The sequence below is a fragment of the Pseudopipra pipra genome, chromosome 4 (genome assembly GCF_036250125.1).
Source record: "Pseudopipra pipra isolate bDixPip1 chromosome 4, bDixPip1.hap1, whole genome shotgun sequence".
Classification (NCBI taxonomy): Eukaryota; Metazoa; Chordata; class Aves; order Passeriformes; family Pipridae; genus Pseudopipra; species Pseudopipra pipra.
In genome coordinates, this window is record NC_087552.1 from 5,262,068 (window position 1) to 5,289,896 (window position 27,829).

Here is a 27,829-nt window from a genome sequence, read left to right on the forward strand (position 1 = left end):
ATTGTGTTCAAGGAAAACTTTCCTTTGCGTTGCTACTTCTCACAGAAGTAGAAATAATATTATAATGCATTTTTAAAAATCCAACACTTTACTCTGAAGGTAAACTGAAACCTTTTTGTTGATTTGTCACCACACTGGCAATTAAAAGGGGTAAAAATAAGAACTTTTATAGGCAAGGAGAAAAGCAATGCAAAGCTATGCCCAGTGTGCAGCAGGTGAATATTAACATGTTAGTAGGTGCAAATACCTCTATAGAGTATAGACATGTACAACTTATGTTTTTACATGCCCAGATCTGTTTGACAGCTTTTGAAGATGCTGGAAATAGTGCAATAAGGAACAGCACTACAGACACGTGAGATCACAGCCCTGATCTTATAACATCGCTGTGCAGCTTGAATAGTTTGATGCACAGTAGTGGACCAGTACCTTTTGTAAATAAACAAAGGTCACAAATGATGAACAGTTAACTAACTGAAACTGTCCACCCCCAGCCAGCTTTATAAATGGGCTGCCATTTAGCAAGTCATAGAGCAATGCACCACACAAAACAAACCATGTAGTGCCACTTTTATATGTCTGTACTGTGTAATTTCTTGAAACGACTTTGTAGAATGGAAATGTGTTGGTTGTCCTTATGATACATTTTGGTTAATCATGAGACATCCTGCCCCTTATTAAAATTTGCTTGTAAGAAATGACAGTATTTAAGTAAGATGCAGTAAGAACTAAATATAAAATACATTTTCTGCTTGTCAAGTTCCTGGAATAATCACAGAATCATAGAATGGGTTGGAAGGGACCTTAAAGACCATCTAGTTTCAACTACCCTGCCATAGGCACAGACACCTTTCTAGACCAGGTTACTCAGAGTCCCATTCAGCCTGATCTTGAAGAATAAGGTCTGATGCTTTGCAACCTTGCCAGCCTAGGAAAAAAAAAAACCAGAAAGCCAGTTTTCTCAGTGATTTTTTTTTTTTTTGGCTTAGTGGTATCTGTCTGGAATGGGAGATTCTGGAGGAGGGCAATTTTCAGATGGTGTGCCGAGATGGCAGATGATGGTGCAAAAACAGTGTGACCCATCCCTTCTTCCTGAACATGGCACCTTATGTGGTTCTGGAAGTCTGGCTTGCAAGTGGCAGTAGGAGCCACGTTTAGATAAGTGATTAAGCTCTAATTACTCAGATTTGAATAATGTAATCCTTCATATTTTAGTAGCTTTCTGTTCAGTTTGACTTTAGCTCTGACTATCTCTTGTTCCCCCTTGTCTCAGCTGTTTCATTTTGGCATGTCAAGGAAGAGGAAGAGAAGAGGCTGCAAATGTGTAGGGACAGTGCCTGTGGAGCAGATCACCTCTGGGACATCCAGCTGAAATGTTTGAAACGCCTTCGAGTTTGGCAGCTTTCCGTTTGCTTTCCCTTTTCCTTCCTTTTTTTAGTCCTCCAGTAATAGCTCCCTTGTTCCAAAGAACAAAACCAGCACTTAGTGGTCATTCAGAAAGATTAATTAAAAACAGGAATGGAGTAATTGTAAACAGGCACCCCCCTCCTATCATCCCCCCCCTTCCATTCTAGCCCAGGGCACAGCAGCCTTGTGTTGTCTGGCTCCAGACAATTTTTGGGAGAAAAAAAGGAAAAATAGTCTTTGGAGGTTAAAATAACCTTTCCTTATTCAGCTGTTACAGTACTTTCTTAGAAAACTAAGAGAATAACCACAATTTTAATATTTTAAAACATCACACTTTGACTGATAAATGTTCTCTTGTTGTAAAATCAAAGCATGACTCTTTTCTAGTAAAATAGATGTAGTAACTGTGCTAAGATTTTATTGCAAGAGGCAAGAAAGGTGGGAAACAGCAATGGGAAGGTTAGATATGGCAGTTTTCTTATAGACTGGGGTAATCAGTGTTTAATAAATCTGTAATTCACTCCTGGGTTGTCTTTTTTACAAGAGCTATCCAATAATATTGCAGATTTGTGAACCTTTGTGCTTACCAAGAGTTATTGGCAGTGGCATAGTTTGTGAGGAATAGAGGTAATTTGCTGGATTTGTGACGTTTGTGGAAATTGTTTCATCACTAAGAGACTTCTTTAACTACGGAATTATGGAAGGGAGCTGCAGATGTGCTCTGGGTTCCCCTCCTCCCTCCACTTTGCCTCTGCAGCTGCAGAGCCCTTGCAGAGTGTCTCCTGCCTTCCCACCCTCATCAACTCTGCCCAGGACTGAACAGAAGCTGGGGCTGCTGAAATGCCTGGGGTTTAGGTGCAGAAATATTTTAACAGTTGCAACTGCTCCAAAACTGAGCTTTTTATCAGTAATAGCCAGTGTTCATTGAACAAGGGCTGGGTACTTATTAAATAATTGCAGCATTTTTGAGAGCCAGATGGTTTGGCAGCGCTCCTTGAGTAAACTATTTTGTTATCTGCACTAGTGTGAGAAGCACTTTTCAATTGGAGAAGCAGCTGACTTCAAAAGCAGGACAATCAGTGTGTTGGTCTGACCTGGCATGGAGTTGCCCAGAGATAAACTGGATTTGAATGACCCACAGCAGGTACTGGGAAACAGTACCGTGGCAAAAACAGAAGTGCTGCTCTCCACGTGATGTGGAGAAATGTATTTAGTCTGAGGGTCGGATTAATCAAACTGTGTGACTGGTACCTGAATTAAATGGTTTTGAATTAACCTGGGCATCTTCTTAGTATTTTGCCGGGTGGGATATAAATGGAATTGCTGTGAGAGGATGCTACAGAAAGGTTCGGGTGCAAAGATGTGAAGGCCAAATTACTGCATAGTGTAACCACTTAAAAATAAATACCATTAGAAACAACCTAATCCATCTAATTATTCACTGCTGCTACACGAGTGATTGGGAGGAAATTAAATAGTTAGCGTGCTAATGAAACTTTTCCTTTGGTTGAGATCTATCCTGCTTATTTAAAAGCTTCTCAGAGTGACCTTTTTTTTTCCTCTTTTCCCTCTGCTTTTGAGCAGAAGAGGCCAGAGCAGGAAAGCATGGGGAAGGACAGCACGTATAGGGTCTCTTCATATAACAAATGCAAGGAGACAGGTTATGTGTGCACGCTGCCGGACTGATGGGATGTGGCACAGCTTCTTCCACCTCCAGCTGAACCTCGTGGCAGAAGACAGTGTAAGTGGTCCCATAAGTGATAGGTCTGTAATGAGAAGTCATGTGTGGCTGTTGAGCCAATGCTCCACACCTGTTCTGTGTCCTAACAACTTCCTTTGCGCATGAGGGGAGCTCAGAGCCCTGTTTGGCTCACAGGATCGCCAGAGGCAGTGTGGCCTCCAGGCAGGAAAAGCTCTGGGGTTGAGCACTGGCATTAAAGAAATCAGAATCGTTAAAGAATCACAGTTCTGTAGCTCGATCTTTACCTGCTTGAGACATGACTTTGTTGATCACAAAAAAACTCTTACAAAATGTTTTATTACACGTTCCTATCTCCAGTGCTTTGGGTTTTTGCAAAAATTGCCATCAACGAAAAATATGTTCTGTGAGTTATTTATTTAAGTATTAATTCAGTTGGATAACTGGATGCTTAAGCCTTTCCTCTCTCTGGAAAATCAGAACAGTGTTCTGTTCTGTCAGCAGAGCTTTGACCTGTCTTTTTGGCCTGTCCTCATGAGCTTCCTTATGACTATGCAAATGCCTGGAAAGACCATTCTTATAAAGGCCTCTGAAGTCATATTGTGACGAAGGATAATAATTCCTTTTTTCACAACTCTTTGTTTTCTTTTGGCATCATGAAGTAAGCAAAGAGTCCTCATGAAAAAATTTTGAACCTTTTTTCTTTCTTTTTTTTTTTTTTAAATATTATTGCTTAAGTTAGTGTCATTAGGTAACTCAGTGCTTAAGGGAATGGGTGTCTTACCTGATGAATTATGGAAGAATATCCCAATCTCACATTTGATTTGCAATGCTGTTACCCATTTCACCTACCTTTAGGTCTGGCCTTGACCAGGTTTACCTGTTCCAGGACAGTGTTTTCAATCAGAGACTGTAAGAGCATCACAGCTTGGCAGCATCCTCACACCCACACAACCACAGTTTTCTGTGGTTTTTGACTTATTAACCTCAGTCCTTCATTGGTTCATACCTGTTTAAGTAGGTGGTTATGCTGTGTCTTTGGAGAATATCACCAGAGCTGCGTGTTTCGACTTATGCTTAGGGAAGATGGAACTTCTCCCTCAACCTGTTCAAATCACATGGAAAGTGAGCAGGGGAAGTGCATTGTCATTATCTTAATAACAGTAATAGTTTGGGCCAGTGTCATGCACCATAAAACCATTATGCTTTGGTAATGAGTCATAAAAACAAGGATTTATATGATGTGACTCTGAGAGTGGTACTTGAGGGCTTTCTTTTATAATAATGCATCTATTCAGCTTCTTTTGCTATAAAAATCTTAAAGCTCAGATTATCACATTACTGTGTATCTCTATACCTCATACTCATCTATCTCTTCCTTCACCCAGGTCTATTTTATAATTGTTTTGCATTTTTCCGTGGCAAATGACACCTGATAACAGTGATCAGGCTTGGGATTCAGTGATTAGTGCTATCTTGGCTCTGCAGATACCATTTATACAGATGAACCCAGCTGTTTTCACTCTGATTTTGATACCAAACTGCTCATTGCTGATGGCAGGTTTAGTTTTACTACCGTGGTACCCTTGGTTGTCCTTGTAGTTGTGAACTGTCAAAATATCAGGGGTTTTGGGCTCTTGTTCTTCATTACATCAGAATTATAGCACAGGTGGGATGTTGCAGAGATCATTATGTTTTGATTTGTGAATGTGAGGAACTACTGAAGTCAAGGCACACAGGGAATACGGAGTACAGGCATCTTTAGGAAACAGGATCATTGGCCTCAGAAAACCCAAAGCAAAAACTTCTGCAACCTGACCTGTCTTCAACATTGAGTTAGCAGAAGTTTGAGAAATTTAACTTATGTTTAGAGTCTTGTCAGAATTTCTGAATGAGCTATTGAGAGACTAAAATCTGTGCTTAAAGACAAATAGTCATGCACATTATTGCAAAGATTTTGTGATAGTCCAGTAACATGAGGCACATGGTTTTCTTGTCATAGAAAATGCTTGTCCTTTCAAATATGAAGATATATATATGAAATATCTCAGCTTTCTGTATTTGTTTTTCATTCTGACTTCCACTGTTGACATTTTGCACAATAGCTTCTGCAATGTGTAAATACAGAGAATGTCCAATAAAAGGGTGGAGGTAAGTCGTGGTCTTGCACAGAGGAGATAATATTGTATTGAAAAGAAGGAAAAAAGCACCCAGGCAATGTAAATTATACCGATTCAGTTACTTTTGAAGTGGTAAGTGCTGTAGTATTACCATAGTTGCTCTTCCTTGCCTTTGTTCTGTCATTACCTAAGAAAAGATTGTTGTTTGATAAACAACGTGCAGCATTGGATGCCAGATGAAAGCATAGCCAAGAGATTAGATTACATTATCAAGGGAGAGAGGAAGGAAGATGCATTGAGAATGGGTCTGTTACAAGTCACCAGGTAATTATCAAGCTCCGTAATTATAAAGGGGTAGCCTCTCCTTTCTAATGTCTGTTTTAAATGTTAGTCGTGATTAAAAGCAGATCATTCAGGGGGGAGGAGTGGGGAAGGAGTAGTAGGTTTTGTTATTTCTCCATCCAGATTGTTGTTGAAACGAAGAAAAGCTGCAAAAGTGGAAAAAGTCCTCTAATGATGTGCATATATGTGTGTGTTTGGGGGACAAAGACAAAGGGGATTGAGAGAGCTCTGAACTTTGGACTTCTCAGCAAAGTGGATGTAAAAACCATTCTGAAAATAGTGTGGCACATGGCTTTTTTTTTTTTCTGGTAGTGAAACCCCATGTCTGCTTTAGCTAATGTGAAGAGAGAGACCAAGATCAAGTGAAGCTATTTTTCTGAAAATGATGTGTGACCTTCTTTAAGATCAAGGAAGCAGCAATCCTGAGCGCCCACCAGTCCTGTGCTCCATGAATCCAGTGATCAGTAGAGGTGCAGTACATTGGAGTGCCTCCACAGGTTTCCAAACTGAGGGAAAGATAAAGTTCAAAATGGCAGGTAGCTTATTCTATATTACACCTAATGCTGATAGATAATATATTTTTGCCACATGACATCTTTTTTCTTCTGTGTCACAGGTCATTAGAAATCTTAAATAGAAAAGGAGTATTTTCCCTTTGTAGAATCTCTACATATGTAGTTGAATAAAGGCCATTTTTCAGGCCCATATGCTGGTGTGTTCCCATGTGTGTTCCCATGAATCCTATACAGCCAGAACAGCTTTTCGCCCTCGTAACATTGTCTGATATCCCACAAGTAATGCTATGGAAGTACCTGCATAACCACCACCCCTCTGAATGTGCCGTATCACCTTAGATTTGGGAGAATGAACTAAAGTTTAAAGTTCTAAATTTTTTGTTCTGTATGCTTAGAATATGAAGGGATTTAACAGCTTGGTTCTGGTAAACTGTAAACACAAAGTATAAAGGCTGGTGGTTGACACTCAGATGTTGACACCTTTCAGAGAATGTGTCCTGGAGAGCCAAGAAAGGGACAGGCTATGGCTTTGATTGGAAGAGCATCAAAGTGCTGTAGAAGAGGAAGAAGGGAGGAGAAAAAAAATCCAAACAAAACTCAAAACAAACAAATGAACTGAATGGCTTTCAGAAACATGAGAGAGGCCTTCTGATTTGGGCTCAGAGCTGGAATATGTCTTAAATCTCAGGCTACTACATCAATTAAATTCAGTTACAAAGGAGAGCAAGCGCATGCCTCTGGGAGTCAAAGGGAAATATTGATAAATAAACTGCAGTGGATAGTTCTTCCATTCCTAACAAACAATGCTGGTAAAGAGGACAATGGGGGTGCTGTTTTGATGAGATTCTAATCCGTGACTGGAATAGTTTAGCGTAAAACATGGAAATTTTGCTTTGTCAGAGGCCTGTGAATGGCACTGAAATTGTAATTGTGGTCAGTGCTATTGTGAGACCCAAACACTGGAAGATGTGATCTTTGCCATGAGTTTTCACATGTTCTTTTTATGTGCCTGGTGGCCTATGTATAAAAGCCTTGTCATAGTTTGAAGAGCAGGGAGCAAATGGACTTGCTAATGCCTGGGAGTTGGTCTTCAGTTAGCACATGGATTGCTGTGAACTCAGCAGCATTTATTGCATGGTCTGCTGTATTTACCCTGTTACTCCAGAATGGAATTTGAAATACTTAAATTCAGAGTGCTGTGTTTGACCTGACTCTCTTTGAATTGATTTACAGGGGTTTTTTTTGACATTCACTACCATGTGTAGTCCCCATAATGTGGACTTGTCGGTGGGAAGCAGCCTGCCCTGGTTAAATAGTGAGATCCCAGCCTTACTGAAAAGCTTCTTCCCCTCCCACATCTTTTTTCTTTCTCTTCTTTTTTTTTTTTTTCTAAGTCGGTTTTGTGGAAGTGAAGTATTACAATGGTGTTTCAGAGCAAATTCTTCAGATCTTAAAAAAAAAAAAAAAAAGAAAAGGAAAAATAAAGGTGGGGGAATGGAGGGATGGAGGTAGAGAAAAGCTCCACATGGCAAACCATTGTCTCTGGAAATCAAACACGCCCACTAGGTATTTTTCCATTGGGAACTATTGAATTAGTCCTCTGCATCCTGATCAGAGAGACTGTAAAAGTAGGACGCTTGCAGTGAATAGACTGGTTTTTGTCAATAGCTTTGAAACCGCCTGCCAGAGCTCGCATGCAGTAATTTGTTTATCGTTACTTCCTTCCTATGAAAACAGAATAAAAAGGAGTGACAAGCAAAATACACATTTAGGTGAGATTTTGCAGTTTGGAGACTGAATTGCTTCATAAGAATAATTTGATGGTGTGCATTTGTTCCCTCGTGCAGTGGGAACCTGGAGAGGAATGGCTGCTGGGGTGTGCTCTTTGGGAGGTGGGAAGGCAGCAGGATGCTCCGTCTCTGCGGGGGACACAGTCCCTACTGAAATGAGAGAGAGAAGTGGGCTGCATTGAACTCAGTACCTTGAAATACTACGTGATACAGGGGAAAAAAAAGGTGCTTGGCTGCACGAAGTGGCTGCATCTCATGGCTACAGCAATGTCATGAGAGGATGGGTTGGCAATCACAAGCCATGGAGTTACCAGGTCGAGTGACTTTCCTACCCCTGAGCTAGGAGCTCCTGCTGAGATGAAGTAACTGAATTATGTGTGGGTGGTTCTCCTGTGCCAAAACAAGGATCATAGCTTGAGCCATGAAGGTGGTTTACCTGAACTCATTTTACTTGGGCTTGATTGCAGTAGGTTGGGACTGATGAGGTCGATCACCGTGCTTCAGAGGAAGGGGAGGAACTTTGCTGAGACTCAGTAACTGTAAGAGCTTTTCATTGTTTCAAACTGCAGATTTTAACTGGGTTCACAGTTAGGCCCTCAAATGTGAACTTAGGTGAAGGATGATAATCTTCAGGCAGAAAATGCTTTGGTTGATTCTTCTTCTCTGATTGTTGTGTCTAAGTGAGGAATCTCACAGTTGGTTGATGTCAGGGATGGTGTGAGTGAACAACCATTCATGGTAGCTGAGCACTGGCACATTTAACCAAACAGCTACAAGGTGATGGTTACAGCTTTAGATTTCTCCTGATCACAGGTAAGAGTAACTTGGTGACCCTTCCATCTCTTGAGTTGCCTTGTCCCTGGAGGGATAGGTGTGCTCATGTACTATTTTTTTAACATGCAGAAGACATAATTTCACCTCAGCTCTTTTTTTACAAAATAACTTACTTTACACACAAGTGCAGCACAGACTCGGTTAAAAACTTGAAAGTACCTATATACTTTTATGAGTATTCATTTCTATTCAGATGGCATGCAGTGTCTGGGATTTTTTCATGCAGGATTGGCACAGTCAATGATGAGACCATTTTAACCTTACAGGTGTCAGTGCCAGTGAGGTAAAGAGAGCCTGGAAAGTGTGATGTGTTTTCCATAGGGAGTCGTGGGTGATTAGCAGTTGGCAATGAGCTGATATGAAACGATAATGCAAGAGTGGCTGTGGTAATTGTTGTGTTGTCTGTGTCTCAGGAAGAGGTGTGTCTGCCTCTTGCCTGCAGTAAAATTGATGACATGGTCTGATAGACAAGTGCTACATAAAGACTGAGAGGAATTTATAGGCACCTGAAGGCAATACAAGCCGATGATGAAAGGCGTTCTCAATGTTAGACACTAATTCATAGTGAAGTGAAATCCTCACAAGGGCTTTGTGTCCGCTGTGCAGCTTACCAGGATGAAAGCTCACCTAAATGGCAGCAGGTTGTAATTTAAACACGGTTTGGTGCCATGTTGAAGTTCACAGACAAAAAAGAAAGTAAAAATATTAATTAGACCTTAGCTGCAAACTTGTTATTGCAGCTCTTTTTAAAGAAGCTCCTCAGCTACTCCACCTTATATTTAGCAAGTTAGTTATTTTAGTATCTGCTTTTTTTCCTTTTGGTTATCTTAATTATGTGTGTTCAATACACTAATATAAAGAAATACTCCTGAAGTAGTGTAAAAGATATATCTGAACCAGTTGGATTAGAATTTTACAGCTGGCCTCTTTTGCAGCTAACTAAACATTTTGTTCTGGGGAGTAACACATGTGTTTTCTCAGTTTTGCCTGTGCCTCCAAAGCCTGTTTAGGTAGTTCATCAGGTTTCTGTGAAATAGGAGTACGGTGACACACAAGAGATTCAGTGGTGTTTAGGAGCAGTTTCACTTCTCAACATGTTGTTCGTGATGTAAGGACTGCTGTGAACTGGTACTTCTTACTTTATTTTCTTTCTTCCAGAAGATACCAGTTTCCAGTGATAAGACGACGAATTGTTATAATCCCAAATGCAGGACAGAAGACTGCAATTTATTGGAGGAGATTAATTACTGTTATGCCCTGTGTTGTTATGGTATTGTTATGGTCATCGTGTCTGGGTCTGTAAGAAAGGCCAGGCCTGGAGATAAATACATTAAACAAATGGAAGACGTTTCAGGCATGTGTTACCTTGATCTAGAGAGTGGTGTGTTTGCCAGGAACCTTCTTTTTCTCCTTTGTCAGCTGATTCATAAGAGATATTGCTTTTCCTGTGTCCTGTTGGAGAGAGAGAGACAAACTGCTTTTTGGATGACTGTAGCAATCTGGACATGAGGTAGTGAAGACTGATGTTGGTATTGCATTGTCCTTTCAGAACCATCATATCAGGTGTCTGTTGGCTGGTGAAAGGACATATTCTTTCATTTCTCAGACAGAATGCTGAATTTCCATGTGTTCTGTAATTCAGAGACTGCATTTTCATGTATGTATAAATGTAATCACATTATATAATTGTTGTTGTTCTCACCTTTACCCCACATACTCAAAATCTATTTGTTTTCCTGTTTATGGTCTGTATCGATACATTTACTTGCAAAGCAAAAAGCAGTGGAGTGGCAGAATTCTTTTAGAAACATTAGAGATGCTAACAATAATGGTGAAGATACACAGTTCATAAATACTTTTATTTATTTCAAAACTAATTTCTTTCATAGTCTGTCTTTACACTTCGTCTTCTTGTAAGTTTGAAAAAAAATTGGACAATGTCGTTTTGTCCTGTTAAAAGAGGTCAAGTTGTACTTGAACGCCTCAAGTTATCTGAGACTCTTCTCAAATATGCCAAACAAGTTCTTCATTTCCAAGGTCAAAACCAGCTAGATTCCAGTGTCTCTGGAAGCTGTGGTTTTTTTCCTTTTGGAGCCATCTTGCTGTTCTCTGGACGGCGTCTCCTGTTTGCTCTTTCAGTTCATTCACTTGAGTTAGTCTTTACCAAACTCTGTGTGGGTTTCCCCCCCTGCGCCTCCAAATCTTTCTCAATTGTTTTTCTCTGAACCACAACTTGCCCTTTTCCACCACTAATGATGCTTTTCCTTCTGACTTGCTCCTTTTGTGAACACTGGCCTATTCAATGGCTGAATTTCTCATTGCTCCCAGCTTGACCTTTCTTCATTTTGTTGACTTCATGCTTTCAAGTTTTTTGCCTGCTTTTCCTCCCTCTCTTTTTGTTCTTCTTCTCTTGTCTTTTCCCTGGCACTGTATTTCTCCATCTTAGTGTGTCCCACCCTTCCTGTTCATGTCAGCTACCTCTAATTTTTGTCACTTCTGGTGAAATCAAACACCTGGATGTTTCCAATTGTATTGTATTTTCCTTTTCAAGTCTTTGCTTTGTATATGACTTCTCTGATTCTGCCCCTTTTCCAGTAGGCATTTACTGTCTGAGGTTTTGTAAATTGACTAGTGACAAGAGATGTACTGAGTCAAAATAGTTATTCTCAAAGAGTGAAAATACATCATAAATTGAAAATATGCATATTGAAAATAATTCAGTATGCATTGAATTATAATTTTGTTCTTATAACAAAGCTTTTTCACATCAGCATCCTTTCCTCCTAGAGCTAAAACAAACTCCTCCTCAAAGCTGCAGAACTAATGAAGCTTCTGATAAATTTGTATGTCTGCTGGTTGTCTGACTTCTGCTGAATATTAGGAGGGCTGTAGCTGAACTGCTGGTGTATTAAGCACCATAGAACCCACTGCAGGGAAGAAATATTATGCCCCATCAGCAAGGATAAAACCTTAACTGGAGTCAGTGCCAGTCTGGACACTGAGTAGTTCACGTGGCGATGGCATTGGCTCAGGTAGCCTTGGATATGACATACACCTAATTTCCTGGTCAAACCAGACAAAAATATGTCAATGGTCTCACAACTTGGCAAAACACAATTCAGGAAGCCGAAGACTGATCTCTGTTAGGATTTGTGTTTGTTTGTTTATTGTTATTTATTTGGTTTTGTTTTTTAGTATCTTGTTCCAAACGTCAAGACTTTCAGGTATTTTACTAAGTTTTATTTTTCTCTGATTCCGTTTGCCCACTCCCAGAATTTTTTTCAGTTGTGTATCTTGACTGACTCTTGCCTCTTTCCCACCTCTGCACTTCCTTCACAGGTTTCCCTTTCCTGATATTTCTTGCTTTGAACTGACAGTTGCTGTAATATATATAAAATCTTTCTGGTTTTTTTTCCTGAAACTCTTTTGGTGAGGTTTTTTCCTTATCCTCCTAATTTCTACTATTTATGACTTCTTCCTTGCTTCTCCCTTCTGCCCATTAAAGCAAAGTCCTTATGGTTTGAATTCCCATTATCGGTGTCTTTTGACTGTTCAGATCCTTTTCTGAAATGGATAAGTGGTTTTTTCAGTAACAAAAACCATGATGCCACCCCGCTTCTCCTTCCCCCTCCCTGCAATACCCAGGGAATTCAAGTTACAACAAAGGGAGACACGAAAGGGACTCGTGATGGCACAAGTGGGTAGCGGCGTTGCTTTCGTTGCCATAGAAACGGGGTTGCCTGTTTTGACGGGCGAGCATCGAGAGATTTAAATAACGACATCCTTTAAAATATACTGTGGGTTTCCTGCAAGTTGGCAGCAGGGTTGCAGAGTTATTCTGTGCTATCTGGGGTTTTTTTGTCTGCTCTCTTAACCTTCCTGATTGACCTGTTTGCAGAAACATTCTGTATCCAGTCGCTGCCTTCCAGTCGGATACAGCCCTGAGGGTAAAGTTCACTGTTTAATTCCACAAGTGCTTATGGACAATGAGTGTTATAAAGGTACACAGAAGACTGTTGTACTTGCTCTGCAAGTGTTAATGGAACCAGTGTATTTGTCAGGAAAGGAAAATACAGCTACCCCTGTGCAGAAACAGAGCACAGACTTGGACTTGGACTGGATGGAGGAAAAAGAAATAAGAAAAAGTATATATGAGGAAAAGAACGTTATTAGTTACATGGATTCCGTCCTGGTCTATAGGATGCATACACTTGGAGAAGAACAAAATTACAGTTTTAATTTTAGCACTTTTAAATGACAGCTAAACCCTTGCATCAAAAATAAACCAAAGTATGGAAATCACTTTACGTGATACCTTGTAAAGCATCCCATTTCTTATTTACTTCATTACTTATTATTTACTGCTACTGTAACTTTTGCAGAATTTTGCATGCTTGAGATATTCAGCTGTTTAAAAACCTGGTAGGAATAAATGTCATGTTTCATGGTTGAGATGATGGCTATTAATCTGTTAGGCTGACTTCTGAGATGCATTTTTCTGCTGATGTGGACATTTGGCGCTGTTTGCCCCACACACCTGCGGGTGCATCTTCTCAGAATGCGATTTTTCTTTTCTTCATGGCAATATTTCTTCTGTAGATATTGAGCTGTATTTCATTTATTTGTCCTTTGGAATCTCATTATTTTTGCCAACAGAGGAAGCATTTCTGGATATTGTCATAACATAATAATATTAAAGTAAGCATTGATTTTTCTAATCTAATCTACTCAGTAAGTAATGTGAGTGGAAGGAGCATTGTCAATTTGTGAATACTTTTTACTAGTTTGCTTTCAAATCGGAGTATTAAATGTAATATTTTTTATTTAAGGCCCTGTTATTTTTCTGCTTGATTGTACAGCATTTGCTGTACTTAATTTAAAAAAAAAAAAAAGAAGGAAAATTGGATCCCATCTTTTTGCTACTGCTGCTTGTGGCCAGCAGAAATAAAAAAGTTAGAACTCAGGCTGAATGATTGAAGAAAGTATTAGTTTAGCCAAAGCACATTAACTGTTCTAAAGAACAGAATTCTTAGACATCAGCCTAAGAATACCAACATAAGAGTTTCCATGTAAACCTGTGACTAGCGCTACATAAATAAGTCTCTCAGCTCCTTTGAAATCACAGGTAGCTTGAAACCCTGAGAAAGTGTCCTATGGAAATAGCTAATGCTTAGGCACTTTTAAATTCCATTGGCAGTTGAGGAAATAACCTGTTATTTAGGTTGTGGAACGTTTTTCTGGCTTACTTTGTTTGTACCCACTGCACCAAATGAGGCTTCCCCTCTATTAAATGTCACGTTTTACAATTGCTGTGGAGGCACTTTTATGCCACTTTTATTGTAGCTATTGGTGGGGGGCAATGGGGGCTAAACACGTTTTGAGTCTAATTGCAAGTGATTGGTTTTTCATTTTTTCTTACATGTCATTGTTTAAATTCTGCTCTTCTGACATGTTTTGTCCTAAAGCACTGCCTGTTTACAATTCAATACTTCTATTAGCTTAAGGCCCAGCTAAGCAAATCCTGTTCCGTGTTAGGAAATGTCTTAGTTCTTGACAGATGTTGCGGCAGGAATCTGATGGATATGACATTTACAGCATTAGAGCAGCAACGGTGAGAAATAATCTATATCTTGTCAGCTTCTGGTAGAATCAGACCTCTCTTTAAGCAGAAAGAAACAGTAACTGTTTCCCACTACAAGTAAGAAATAAGTTTTTGCTCTTGGTGGGGTTTTTTTTGTGTGTGTGTGTTTTGTTTTTTTCTGATTTTTTTTTAATTTAGCGGGGAAAAAATCTAGTCGTTCCCACAATCTGAATTTGTAAAATGAGTTGTAGTTGTTACAAAAATTTATCTGAAGTGTTTGGATCCATAAGCATGCGGAGATACACATCAGTATTTCTCAGACTCAGAAGGCTAATTTCAAGTCTTTGTTTTATGCACCCAGATGTTTTGGATTTACTGGGTCTACACTGGGTGAATTTGGCCCAGAAACTTTATGACTTAATCATAAAAAGCTGTGTTATCTTAAAGAAAATTTTCCTGATAGACGTACTAGTCCCTGAGCTGTCCAGCGGTTCCCAAAGTAGCAGTCAGGAGAACTGCTGGCATTGGCTTTTATTTTTCAAGCTAACAGGAAAAGAACAAATGTGGAGATAAAGGCTTTATCCTCCAAGGAAGTTCTTTGATCCTGTGGTGGCTGTCCCAAAGTAACTCCTCAGGAGGACACTTGTATTCCAGGCTGAAGATTCCCCCTCTTTCTCTTTTTGCTGTGTACAAAAGAGGAGCTGAAGAGGGTAAGAAGCATTAATCCTGGAATACAAGTGTCCCAACAGGATTAGCATAGCCATTAACATCTCTGTAGACAAACCAGGGAGGAGAGAGAGTTAAAGCAGTCTGTATTCTGTTCACTTTCTTTTTAAAGTTCAAAATGCTCACTAACATGCCCGAGGCTAAGTTCAAAGTTGAGGGACACTTCACTGGGATTGTTTTTCCATACCTGCCATTGGCCCTGTGGGTATCACAAAGAGATGTCACACCCAAAATCTGCAGCAGGCTGTTCACCTGTACCGGTCACAGACTCCGGGGAAAGGGAGTGTTTGCCGTGAGGTGGAGTAAGACGAGATCTCTGCTGCCTCACTTCCAGAGCTTGGGGTTATTTAGCATGTACAGTCATTCCCAACTTCCCGTTTTTTTTTTTTTGTTCTGCTCATCAGTGCAGATGTGTTCTTAAAGACAGAAATCACAGTGGCCTGAATAAGAAGGAAGCTGCTGACAGCTTTACTGGTCTTTTTAATTGCTGTTATTCTCTGCTAGCAGTGTGGCTTTTCCAAAGTATTTCTGTGCAATTCAGTGGAATTCTGAAAATTGCACCCTGAGTGTTTAAAAGGTGCTGCATTTTTATTGCTAAATCTTTCTTACTTCTCATTTTCTTTCCCAAATTATTCTAGTATAGAATTTACTGTTCACTTTTTAAGTGTATGGTACCCTGAAATAGTCCCCACCCTGTTTTATAGCTGACGTTGTGATTTGTGCACAACTACTAGTTCTCTAGGAATATTGGATCCTCAACAGCAATTTTAAAGTATTTTAAAGTATTGAATTTTAAAATATTTTTCCAAACTCACATACAGGCAAAACAATATTCCTGCTTTATAAAGAACTGGCAGAATAAATCTTAATTTTCTGTCACGGGCGCATTCTGAAAACCTGGGTGACAAATTCAGTTATATTGAGGGCACGAGGTTTTTTTTTTTTTCAAGGTTTTCATGTTTTAAGAAGTCTTCTGAAGCTGATTCCATTTGTAATATATACCATGTGCGGAGCACTGTCCTTTATTCTTTATTACACTCTGCAGGTTGCTGATTGCATGCACCTTTTGAGTATATCCTTTGGCATCCACGAGCATAAACAAAGCTGCAGACACTGTGTTTTCCTCTCCCAGCAACGTGATGTGTTTGCGAATTAACCAAGTAGCCTTGGGTTCTACATGGGTTTCCCCATCGTTGGAAAGGCAATTTATTCCTTTAATGAGACCGGAGATTAAGAATTGAATTAAACAGAAAATGTGGGTTGATATAAAAACCAGTTAATAAATAAGTTAAATTATGGGTCTTTTCAGTTAAAGGTTTTGAAGAAACAATTTTAATAACTGATGAGGTGTTTGCTTTCTTTTGACTGTACTGAGCTGTTGGGAGTGATTGTTTTCTTATGATTATAACCTCTGAGGAATACTGTGCCCTTGGTTTTTGATAACTGAGAAACCACTGAATTAAAATAGAAGGCAGCTCCAGAAGTGGGAATGTGTGATTTAGGGAAGATCATATGAACATCCTGTGGTTTAGGAAAGATCAGGCTGTGGGAAGGAGAAACCACCCGTTTTTCTAGAGCATCATAAAAAGATTCACAGCAGGAAGGATATTTTGCAGCCATGTCCAACTGCTGAGTGAAGCTCTTCAGCCAAGTTAGGCATACAACCACGTGGAAGTTTAAGTAGGGAAACCAAGCACAGCTCCCAGATGCATCCTAGGAGTGATCAGGTGTTGGTTGATGGACCTTATTTCTGTCTCGTTCCTGTTGTCTGTGCTTATCCTTTGCCTCCTTGTGGTTTTTCATATCCTGAAGGGGATTTTATCTGGCTGTGGGGTGCTTTATCTCCTGTTCCACTGGACGCTTACCCTTCACTACTCCCCAAGGGACACGTGCCTCTTCCCCTTCCTCTTCCCCACATCTCCCTCCTTAGGAGAGGGACAGTTCAGAGCCAGCTGCTCTTATCAGAAGTTCACACAGTACCTGGCTATGGAGGGGGAAAGCTTTTGAAGTTGTGTGTAGGAAGGAGAAGGGACCCTCTTGAGACTTTGGTATGTGTTTCATAGTCATGGTCACGGGTCACAGATGGCCCCTTTGAGGCCCAGGTGTGTGAGCCAGAGGCCACCCTGCAGGTGGAGGAAGCCATGGGGCATCTGGGACAGGTTAGATGTGCTCATGGATTTGGCTCCTTTTGGTCCCTTTTGGAGGTACAGCAGGGAGTCAGCTATGGCCCAGGTCTCCTTTGTAGTTGCAGAGGAAGTTTCTGGCTGGAGATAAGGCTTCTGAAGATCCGGCCCAAATCAGACTGGATGTCTGGCACTCGGCTGTAACTGCGCGAGGAAGTCCTTCAGCATCAGAGTGAAATGAAACGCAGGTCAGAGACTATGGGGTCAGAAGACAAAAATTGCAAAGTTAGCTTGAAATTCCAGGTCAAGAGTTTTTCCTCCTTTCATTAAACTCAGCAAAAGGCATTTCTGATTACCAGTGAAACTGATAATGCAGTAGAGTCTAGAGATCCGGATCCTTTTATACTTGGCCTTGCACTGGCTGCCTGTGCTCTGAAGAACTTCCTTGGAATTGAGACTGGTGCATGAAAACACATTCCCTGTTTTTTATGCAAGAAAACTGACCTATTTTAAAGGGGGGGGGGGGGGGGGAAAGCACTATAAACCATCATATCTCAATGTTTCTACTCTCTTTTTCAATTATTATATTATACATAATAAAAAATTACTTGATCCTGTGCAGGGTGGACAAAAACCTGTATTTTCCTAAGTTCACTGTCTTATAACCAAAGCTATCCTGGAAAGGAGAGAGGAATGTTCCCCTGGAGACCATTCTCCCCCTCCCTCCTTGCCGTGATCTTTAGCCTTGTCTCCCTTGTCTCTTCTTCACCCCATGCTCTGGTCTTCTCCTTGCCCAGGAGCTCCCTGACGGACATGAACATTTGCTCTTGTTGGAGTTTCAGTCCTTTTTTTAGCATCTTTTCCCCACTCCCCTGCAAAATGGACTCGCAAAATGGTCTGTAAAACACAACCGGATTTTGTTTGTCTCTTGGGTGGTTCAATTTGCTGGCTTCAAAGATCTGAATGATTTGGTTTTCTAAATCATGTGGCTGACATATCCTCTTTAGATTTTTGTTAGTAGTCCAAACTGTAAATAATAGTAGAACAGTCCATTTGCAATCAAAATACAGCATGCCTTTTTCTTGGAGCTGCTCTCTCCATTGCCATTCTGTCTCGTTGCATACAAGTGGTTTTTTCTCCTGTGTCAAGAGTTGAACGTTTTGGTTCCATCCAGACTAAACCCAAAGAACTGCTTTACTTGTCAGATAGTGGAGTCTTTCTTTATGTTGGTCAGCCACCTATGGGTCCATCCTTTTGAATTTACTATTTGTTACCTGTCCGTGTTTGTCTGTGAAGTAACCAGCTTGATGAGATTGCAACTCCGTGGCATCTTGCCAATATTTTCCTAGTTTTTCTTGGAACATTCAGTTTAGGAAGTGGACTAATTAGCGCATAAACATTGTTTAGCAGAAGAACTCCAATTAGCACTGTTTGGCCTGGCTTCAGCGATAAACAAAGTTAGATGCGCGTCAGTGTTTGTCCTAACAGTTTATAAAGTCTGTTTTGTGCTCCCGGGGGACAGCACACACCAGATACATTAAGTAGTCATTGCAGTCAAGGCCATGAGAAAAAACTGGCTGTGTCAAGCTCAACAGGCTGTGCACGATACATTAGTGAGCTACTTTGGAAGCTTTCCATTAATCTTAATTATTCTGAAATACTAACTGAATCTTTCCAAATATGTCTTTTTCTTGTTATTGTCTATCTGCTACCATAGGGAAAAAAAAAATTATGACACACTCTTCAGTCCTTGTAAGCTGATGGAATTTATGTTTTCAATGTGTATTTTAGTGTCCTCACTGTATTTTCCTCATTTTGTTAAAGCCTAAAACTAAGCTAGGTCCTTATCAGTACAAGCATAGGCAAGCTTCTTGCCCCAAGAAAATTTCTATCCCATTTTGGCATGACAAAATTAATACTGATAAACAGGTGGGATAAGCTTGGACTACCCTTGTGGTCATATTGCAAGTAGCCAAGTGTAGGGACATATATAATGCTGTGGTGGTTCTAAGGGAGGGGTGCTTGTCCAGCCAAGGTGGGCTTATCTGTAAGAAACTGAAGATTATAAGGTTTGTTGAAGTGTAAAATAACCATTCCTCCTTTGCTGCTCCAAATGCCTTAGTCACAATTTTGTTGGCTTTTTTCCTGGTTGTCCTATAAATTCCTTGAGGCTGCATAGGAGCAGGAGAGTTGGAAAGCATGGAAAGCTTCATGTGCCAGTTCCTCGTGTTGTGACTTTTAGTTTATGATACAGGCAAACTGGCACTGAGGTTGAATCCACTGGTGGTATCTTTAGATTATAGTCAGAATTAGATGACTAAATATAAAATATTCTATGTATACTAAAAATACTTAAACTAGTTGAAGTAATCCTAACTCTGCATGAGAGAAGGGAGCAGGGAAGCAGTTCTTAAGGTTTTGGTGGATCAGCTGTATTTGTATTTCAGAACTGACTATGAATAGGGAAACCACACAGGACAGGCATAGTGGCATGAAAATCTTTTACTCCTGACAGCAGTACACAGACCACAGAAGCAGCCCAAATAAAACAGAGCTCTGTTCAGTCTTAAAAATCAGAGTTTTCTGCTGGAAATCTTTCCAACCAATTGAAAGGCATTGTTAAAAAGTCCAATTCCAATTTCATCAATCAGTCAAGTGAAAAATAACAGATGCAAGTAAAGTGAAACTGTTTTCATCCCCTTTCTCCTTTAGGCAACGGGACAGATCCAAAGCTTATAGGCACCCATGCCAGGGTGTCTGCTCTTCACTCCAGGACTCTGGATGTGTATTGCTTGTCATTAAACAGTGCAGGATGTGGAGCTGCCCTTTTACTCAGCCCTGAGTGTTTAACTGAGGGAGTGAAATTGTTCACTCACCAGGGGAGGAAGGAAGCAAACTTAATGTTTAACTATTTATTGCACCTTAGTGTCACCCGCTCTCCACTGTGACAGCTGCCCTGTGTATGAAATCAGTGGATGACATTCTTGATACTCCAGCTGGAGAAGGATGTGTTCCTCCAATTAAAGTTGTTGGAAGTTTTATTATAGCAGTTGGAGAAAATCCTTCCTCCAAAAAATAAACATCAGAGTCTGCCATTGCTGCTGAAAAGGACGGAAAGCGATGGTTCCCTCCTAGGACATGGTTAAAGTTACTTCTTAATTTTAAGTAAACACTTTCACATTTTCTAACATTTATTTTCCCTTTTGTGAATATTTTACTATAATGTTAGTATTTTCTAAGTTACTGCTGTGTCTTCTAATTCCCCGATGTTCTTCTGTTGTCTCCCTCTTTCTCTTCCTCTCATTACTCCCCTCACCAACAGGCCAGATTTCAGTTTAACAGTTTGGTATTGATATTTTACACAAACACCTGAGAAATTATCAAGTGAAGGGTGCCAAGGTTATATTGAAAGATTTGCTTCTCAGAAGTTTTTTGTCTCCTAAAACCAGATTCAAAAGATTATAATTACATTAATTAGAAAATAATAATCTCTTCCTACCTGCCATCATGTGAAGATACTTCAGAGGAGTAGCCATGTACCATTCAAAATTCTTTATTTGGTTTACAGTAGTAGACTCTCTGAGTTTAGCACATCTAAAAAGAAGTCTTTCAGTATATGCCATGTGAAAAGATGCACAGAAGTTAATTCCATTTTAGATGTCCAAATTTCCTAATTATTCACATTTGCAAGTTTAGTTCCCGCTTGCAGTAAACTGATATATTGTGTCTCATTAATTTCCAGTTTGGTAAAAGTTTTTTTGTTTTGTTGGTTGGTTTGGGTTTTTTTACATCTACAAGGGACTACTCTTGGTAAATTTTGCAAAGACCAGGTTAAAAATGAGCTGTGATAAAGGAGTTCCCATAAAAGATGGGAGCTGATTGATGGCAAGGTAAGTTGATGAAAATTGGTCTCGCATCAGAAAGTAAATTACTAACTGCTTGATTTTTGTAAAGGTCTACTTTTCCCTTGTGCCTTGGAAATTTTATTGGAGTTCTAAAACCAAATACACCCCAGATTTAATTCCACCACATGCCAACTTGGTGGTGTGGACTTCTCCTGCAGGTTTTAAAGAGCTTGCAGGTGTTTTTTGTTATAGAAAAACACTTGCAGTCTTAACTGTGTGATTGTATTCTGGAATATACCTTTAAAAAAAATTGAGTAACAGAAAAGATACAAGCCATTACTGGAAAGCATGTCAGTGGTACCTAAAGGTATAGATGGTTCTCTCCACCAAAATATGTGAGTAGCTCCTAGTCATCTAAGAAACAGGTGAAACAGTGAGCAGCTGTGGGAGCACAGGTTAAATGTATATGCTCAAAACCTTATGGGAAACTCAAAGGGAGCTAAGAACTACATCCAAGTTTCTTAAACTCCAGTAACCAATTTTACTTAACTACTCTTTTATGCTTTTTTCCACTTCCCTGTTGATTTTTTTTTTTTTAAAGTCTAGAACAGCTACAGAACAAGGCTCTAGTGAATTGAGCAGCAACTCATTTCCTTTGCGATCGCCAGGAAATACACTGAGCAATTAAGAGTGGCTGGATGGGAAAAGGGCTTTCATTTCACTGAGATACAAAAGTTCCCAGGCCTTCCTGGCTTTTCAGCAGCCTACCAGGTGGTCTGACTTGGAGCTAAGTCCCCCATGTTCCGATGTCCGTGGTAGCAGCAAATTTGAGGAAACAGGACTGAAGGCCTGAAGGATTTAATTTTCTTTTATATGAGTTTCATCACTTAACAGCTGTTCTAAAAATCTCAGTTTCTGTTTCCTATCTATTTCTTTATTATCTAGACCAAGAGTCAAAGAACTTCCCACAATGTATAGATTCACACGGGGTTGTCTCCTAGTAATCCTTGAATTCTCAATGTGTGTAACGATTAATAAGCACGATGTATGTTTTAAGGGAAGGTGACCATCTGCTGATCCTGTATTGCACAGAAATGCTTTGTGTCTGTTTTTCTTTCAAATGTTGACCTAAAAATGTAGCATTTCCCCACAATGCAAACTCCATGTGACAGCAAGTTGCAGCTTGTTGAAATGCACTATGCCCACTAGTGTGAGAGTATCAGTATTTCATGTGCAAACATGACTTTGGCTTGAAACTGATACAAGAGATTTACAAGATAAAACAACTGAAAACTTCAGCAAGTTCTAACAAAATACTCTCTTTAAATATTAATATCTCTTTTAAATATTATTGTTTATTGGAAAGCCTTTCCCTATAACAGTCTGTTTTTACTATTTACTTCTCCAGGAGCTGAATAACAATGGCAATACTATTTTCTAGGAGAAAGAAAAAAGAAAATAAGAGTTTTATAGCCCTGAAAAAAAAAAATCACTGTTTCTTTTTTTATTGCTGATTCATCCAAACTGAAGGAAACTGAACTACAGGCATATTCATAACTAACAAATAATTTGACCTGAACTTCCATTGTTGAGAACTCACAATCTGCTTTTAAAAGAGATCTCACAGTCATAAGAGATGCTAAATTTATTGAGCTTTTTTGTTCATTTCTTGATAGTGCTCTGGATTTATTTATTTATTGTTGAGGGTTTTTTGGTGTGTGTTTGTGCTCACATGCGGATTATCTCAATCTTGTCTCTTGTTTCCTTCCCTTATTTTAATGTTCATGCCATGGCAGCGTTTTCACCACCATTTGAAGTTCTGTTTGAAGTTCATAGCAAATTAACACTATTCTGAATGTTAATTCTCTTCTGAACAGTAGTAGAGGGACTGTGTCCTTCCTCTTAAGTACACTGTGATCTGTAAGACTCATCACAGGATTAAGGAACAAGTGCTAATCTGGATTTTACCCCTTCCTGGCTCTGTAGTTTAGGCTGCCTGCAAAAGGAGAAAGCTGACCTGAGTTTCTCAAAGAAGCAGGGTGAGGATTAATTAACTGGTGACAGGAATTGTTGCATGGATGCTGGGAATGTTCTGGTAAGATTTTCAGATGGTGTCGGTTGGTGCAGTTCGGTGAACAAAGCAGAAGCTTGCATTTTGGTACAAGAAATATGTATTTTTTGAGGGAAATATACCTGAAATTTTTCTAGCCCAGGAACAATTTAATTTGTATTTCACTGTTCAAAATACATACTAGATTTTATAGTTTGCCTGCACCTGTTTTGGCATCCAAATAGGATTTTCTTTCTAGAAGAGAGGAGTGCAGTCTGTTACCTGGAATTGTAAAAATCTTGTGTTCATTTGAAAAGACTCAACTTGTCATAGAGATTGGTGCCTTATTATGTATCAGAAGAATGTTTGTCAGCCTTCATAACTGACACCAGGGAATTTTGAATTCAGTTTCCAAGAGACCTCCCCTACCTGGGACATCCAAATGCTCTGCTACAAAGGGCTCTGATGCTGCCAGCTGGAACTCCTGGCCTAGAGGTGTTTGTATATTTTAATTTTCCACATCAGTTTTCAGTGCATACTCCAGTTTACAATGATATTATTTGTTAGTTGGAGCCAAGAGCAGGAAAATATGATCCCTGGATGGAAACTTCTGTAGATCTTGTGGAGGCTTGATAGCGTTAGACACAGAGAAAACTGTGCTCCCAAAGTAGTGTTAATATCATTGAAACACCTGATTTTTGTATGATCTCGTATTTTAGAGAGCAAAAGAGGGAGAGGGTGCTCTGTACATGTGCACATAATAAATGTCAGTCTGGTTTATTCTTTCAGAATTAATGTATGTGGAACTGGAACTTCTGTGAAAAGCATTAGCCAGGCTAATATTCTTGCCAATGCCACATTTGTGTGATTGATGAATGATGTCTTGGTCATGAAGCCCTTGAGGAACAGAGTACAAATAGCAGAATCATTATTTTTAATGCTTACTCTTTCAGAGACTTTACAGGTAAATCATTGAATAGAGCAGAATTTTAAAAATGTTGTCTTTTGACCACAGTGGTACAGGGTGCTACATTTCCTTCTCCTCAGTTCCTGTTTGGGACAGACAAAGCAGATGTTTGGCTTGGAAACAGGCTTTATTTGGCGTGGTGGCAGGAAGTACTGAGAGATTTGCTATTGACATTTAATCCCTGATGTTTCTGTAGACTGTAAGACCATTTTTTTTCTTTATTTCTCTGTTTTTCTTTTTTGTTGCTTTCTTGAATCTATGTAAAATGAACTGAACTCATAATACATATTTGGCAAGGGAGCTGGAAACACTGTATTCTGTTTCTTATACTCTTGACAATCTTACTCATAAATCCCAGTCCCCTGATTCCTCTGATCACAGTGAGGGTTTTTTTTATGCAGGTGTTTAAAATGTGAAATTAGATGTTTTTCCCCAAAGCTGTATGTCTCATCTCCATCACTGCAATCCAACTAAAGGGCCTGTCTTCCAAATCATTCTGGCTTAGGGAAGTTTCTTCCTGCATCTGGTTCATGCTTTATAATATTAATCTGTTCAAGCATTAAAAACAAACAAACAAACAAAAAAACCCAACCCCCCACAAAAAAGAAGCTGGGGGAACACAGCTCAGAAGGTAACTGAGCTGTGAAGGCAATCAAGCTGATTTGTACAAAAATACTGAAATTAATTACTGCTTTAATAAACTCTGATGGGTTTTCATCTCAAGTGTTAGTAAAAGAACTTGACCTGTTTTTCTGTACTTGCATGTTCACACAACAGACTATCAAGGTGCTATTGTTCATGCTAAGTTAGATATAAAAAAGAAATAATATTTTTTAGGACAACGTGGTTTGGCAGAATACTTGGGTAACTTGCTGCCTTTCTGTCTGAGCTTTACTTTCCTTTCTGAGTGATAATCTTGGTCCTTGGAGGCCATAAAATTGCCCCTCTGCTTTCCCTCACCCGGAGTCCAAAGTGATGCTCTGTGCATTTTATATGCAGCAGATTTGAATTCTGCAAAAGTAAAGTTACTGGGGGTAAAAGCAAACCTGTGAAAGGATTCAGCTACTGAACTTTGTTTTATGTCAATACCTGAAATACTTTGTTTTTAGAGGGCTGGATCGAGATGGTTTTAGGCTTTACAGCTGCTCCAGCTTGAACTGCGTCTCAGATGGGGATATGTGAGGGCTGCTTCTATTGTAATATGAATGCTTTGGAACCAGAATATGGCTCCTGCTATTAGGCAGTCAACAAAAGTTTTAAATGCCTTTTGTTCTTAGGGGTATTTTTATAAAATCTTAACAACCCATGGTTTCCCGTTTAATTTGAATACAGCTTAATTCACCAGCTTGCCTTTCAAGATGGTCCTGGATTTACCACCTGAGCCACAACTTCCTTAATGTCATGCCAGAATAGTTTTAAGGCTAGGATATATTCAAATTATGTGGAAAATGTGTCCAGGAGAATGAGTGTGTGATAGTTCTCAGGTTACAGAGTGCAGCAGAGTCTGCAGGAGGGTGACATGTATTCTCCATTAACACTTTGGAGAAATGAGTCCTGCAAAAATAGTTATGAACTAGAAAGAGTGAAAGAAGAAGGCTAATTACTTTATTTATATATTGTTCTATTTTTGACCCCTTCCTACTGATTCTTAGAGTGTGAATACTCTATTTTAAAGAACAGCTTACCTGTATAATTATACAATTCTATCATTATATAGCGAATGTGTGGTTACCACCAGTCACTGAAGTAGTTCTTCCACACCAACTGTAGCTGTCCTTGGGTGGTGTTGAAAAGCAGTGTTTTTAAAAGCTTTTTGAAGGAATAGAAGAAATGGTGAAGCCACCAAGCATACAGGGTAGGAGTACTGGGAGTGTGAAAAGCTCTTCTTTAGAGCAGGCAGCTTCGAGCAGTACACTGTGAAATGTAAGTAATTAAAACATTACAGAGGCCTGAAACACAATGCTCCTCCTGCCCTCCCACAACTGGAATATTTTTTATTCTGTGTTTTAGTCCCAGGTCTTGTTTTTGTTTAGGTAATCTTTATATCAGGTTGCAGGGTATGTTCCTGTGCATAGTTTTTCCTAGTACTGACAGCCAGAAATGGTTTCCAATTTGTTGTTTTTAAAACTTTTCTAGGGTATCCATGAATTAAATGAAAATGCCTCGGGTCCAATAAATCTATTCATAATGGCATCAGAATTAGGTTTTGGAGCAGTCTGAGTTTCCGTTATTCCCACTGTAGTCTCTACACTATGGACTATCACCAGTCCTTTCTGTGCAGGAAGAGCTGCCAAAAAATCAGAATAGGAAAGAATTATATGACTCGAGTTGTAGTCATGTTGAAAAAAAAAATTCTGAAGGCAGAAAGCTCTCCTCCGTTCCTCAACCAAAACATGGCTGTGCCAGCACTGAGAACTTCTCTGTTCTTAAGGATTGAGGTTATCCATCTTTTCTTATACTGCTGATCCAGGCCGGCCATGTGTCTTGGGTGTTTGCCTGTGTCTAGTTTGATGGGAGCGGATCTCAGCAGCTACAGCAACTCAGTTCCCTCAGCAAAGAGTACATATCCCTTGGGACAGACATGGCTGTTGTTCTCCAGAGCAATTGAGATTGGCCTGGAAATCTCTGGGAGTGGGTAGTATGTGCAAGAGGTGGTGATGCCTAATGGGCGAGGCCTGGTGAGAAGGGGTAGAAATTTGTTTTTTCTACTGCTCCAGTTACTTCCAATGGGAAGGTTTCGTGACAGAATGACTCCAGGACTTGTGTCTGGAAGCTAAAGGATGGCAAGGATACGTTTAAAATAAATTTATAAGATTTTAACCAGATTTTTATTTTAATTTTCTTTTTTTTCCCCTGGTCAAATAAGTTAGCGCACTCTCATATTTTTATCTACAGCGTTAGCACGAACAGTAATCGCTGCCAATCCCTGTCATTATTATTTTGTGATCCTTTGGGAGCCTGCTGTACCGAGCCATTCTCTTCCCGTTGCTTCGGCACCTGGGAATTCAGGCTCCAATGATATTTTCCAGCAGATGTGACTATCAGGGCTTGTTTATTTTTAGCTGGGGATTGCGCACCTTGATCTCGGTGGGAAGCTTCCTGTCCTCATTGTCTTTTACAGCCGGTTGTAAAGGCAAGTGGCTTATAATGACCTACCCTTACTTCCCCTGGCTGCTTCCAAAAGACACAGGAATGTCATCATCACATGTTATAATTTACTCAGGGACTTTCCGATGAGGACCTCACAGGTTTAACCTTTCCAAAAGCTCTGTTTATTCAAGAGGGTAATAGTGGTGGGAGCCTGAATGTTGAGGCCAAGAAGGTACCAGATTGTATCCAAAAGATTCACTGATTTTTGTCCACTGCACAGTTTTTATTTTGGGGTGAGTGAATCTGTGTTTTGATCACCTAATTCCATCATAATGAAATCTCAGAGGAAAGCCGTTTTTACTCTTAATGTTGCATATGAAAGCATGTGAAGTCCTAACTTTAATTTTAAATAACGGAGAAAAGGGGGAAACACTCAGAAATGTTTATATTTCTCCGGCCTAAATGGCAGCAACTACTTCTCCTAAAAACATGTTTTAAAACATTCCAAAACTTTAAGCCTTGTGTGTGTGTGTTCCTGCACTTAGGTAGCTGTGTATATTGTGTTTAGACTGGTGAATGTATAAAAGCCTTGTGTACCAGGATGTAATGAAATGTTTTTCTCTTAAATTTATATAAATTTATATAAAAATAATGCACACTATAGATGCAAACTGAGCTGTGCATTGTTGCCAAAATGTTAAACTTTCAATGTGAAAGGAAAAAACATTCAGCAAGCTCTG

At 39.6% G+C, this 27,829-nt stretch overlaps 1 protein-coding gene and 1 long non-coding RNA gene across 2 annotated transcripts in view; both read left to right on the plus strand.

Moving 5' to 3' along the window:
• AFG2A (AFG2 AAA ATPase homolog A) overlaps positions 1-27,829 on the plus strand; it is a 167,688-nt gene that overhangs the window by 70,310 nt on the left and 69,549 nt on the right. The gene's annotated exons all lie outside the window — the stretch shown is intronic.
• LOC135412700 (uncharacterized) lies at positions 3,058-7,827 on the plus strand. Its single transcript, XR_010429899.1, has 3 exons — positions 3,058-3,148; positions 5,881-6,104; positions 6,571-7,827. It is a non-coding gene; the product is annotated as an uncharacterized LOC135412700 (long non-coding RNA).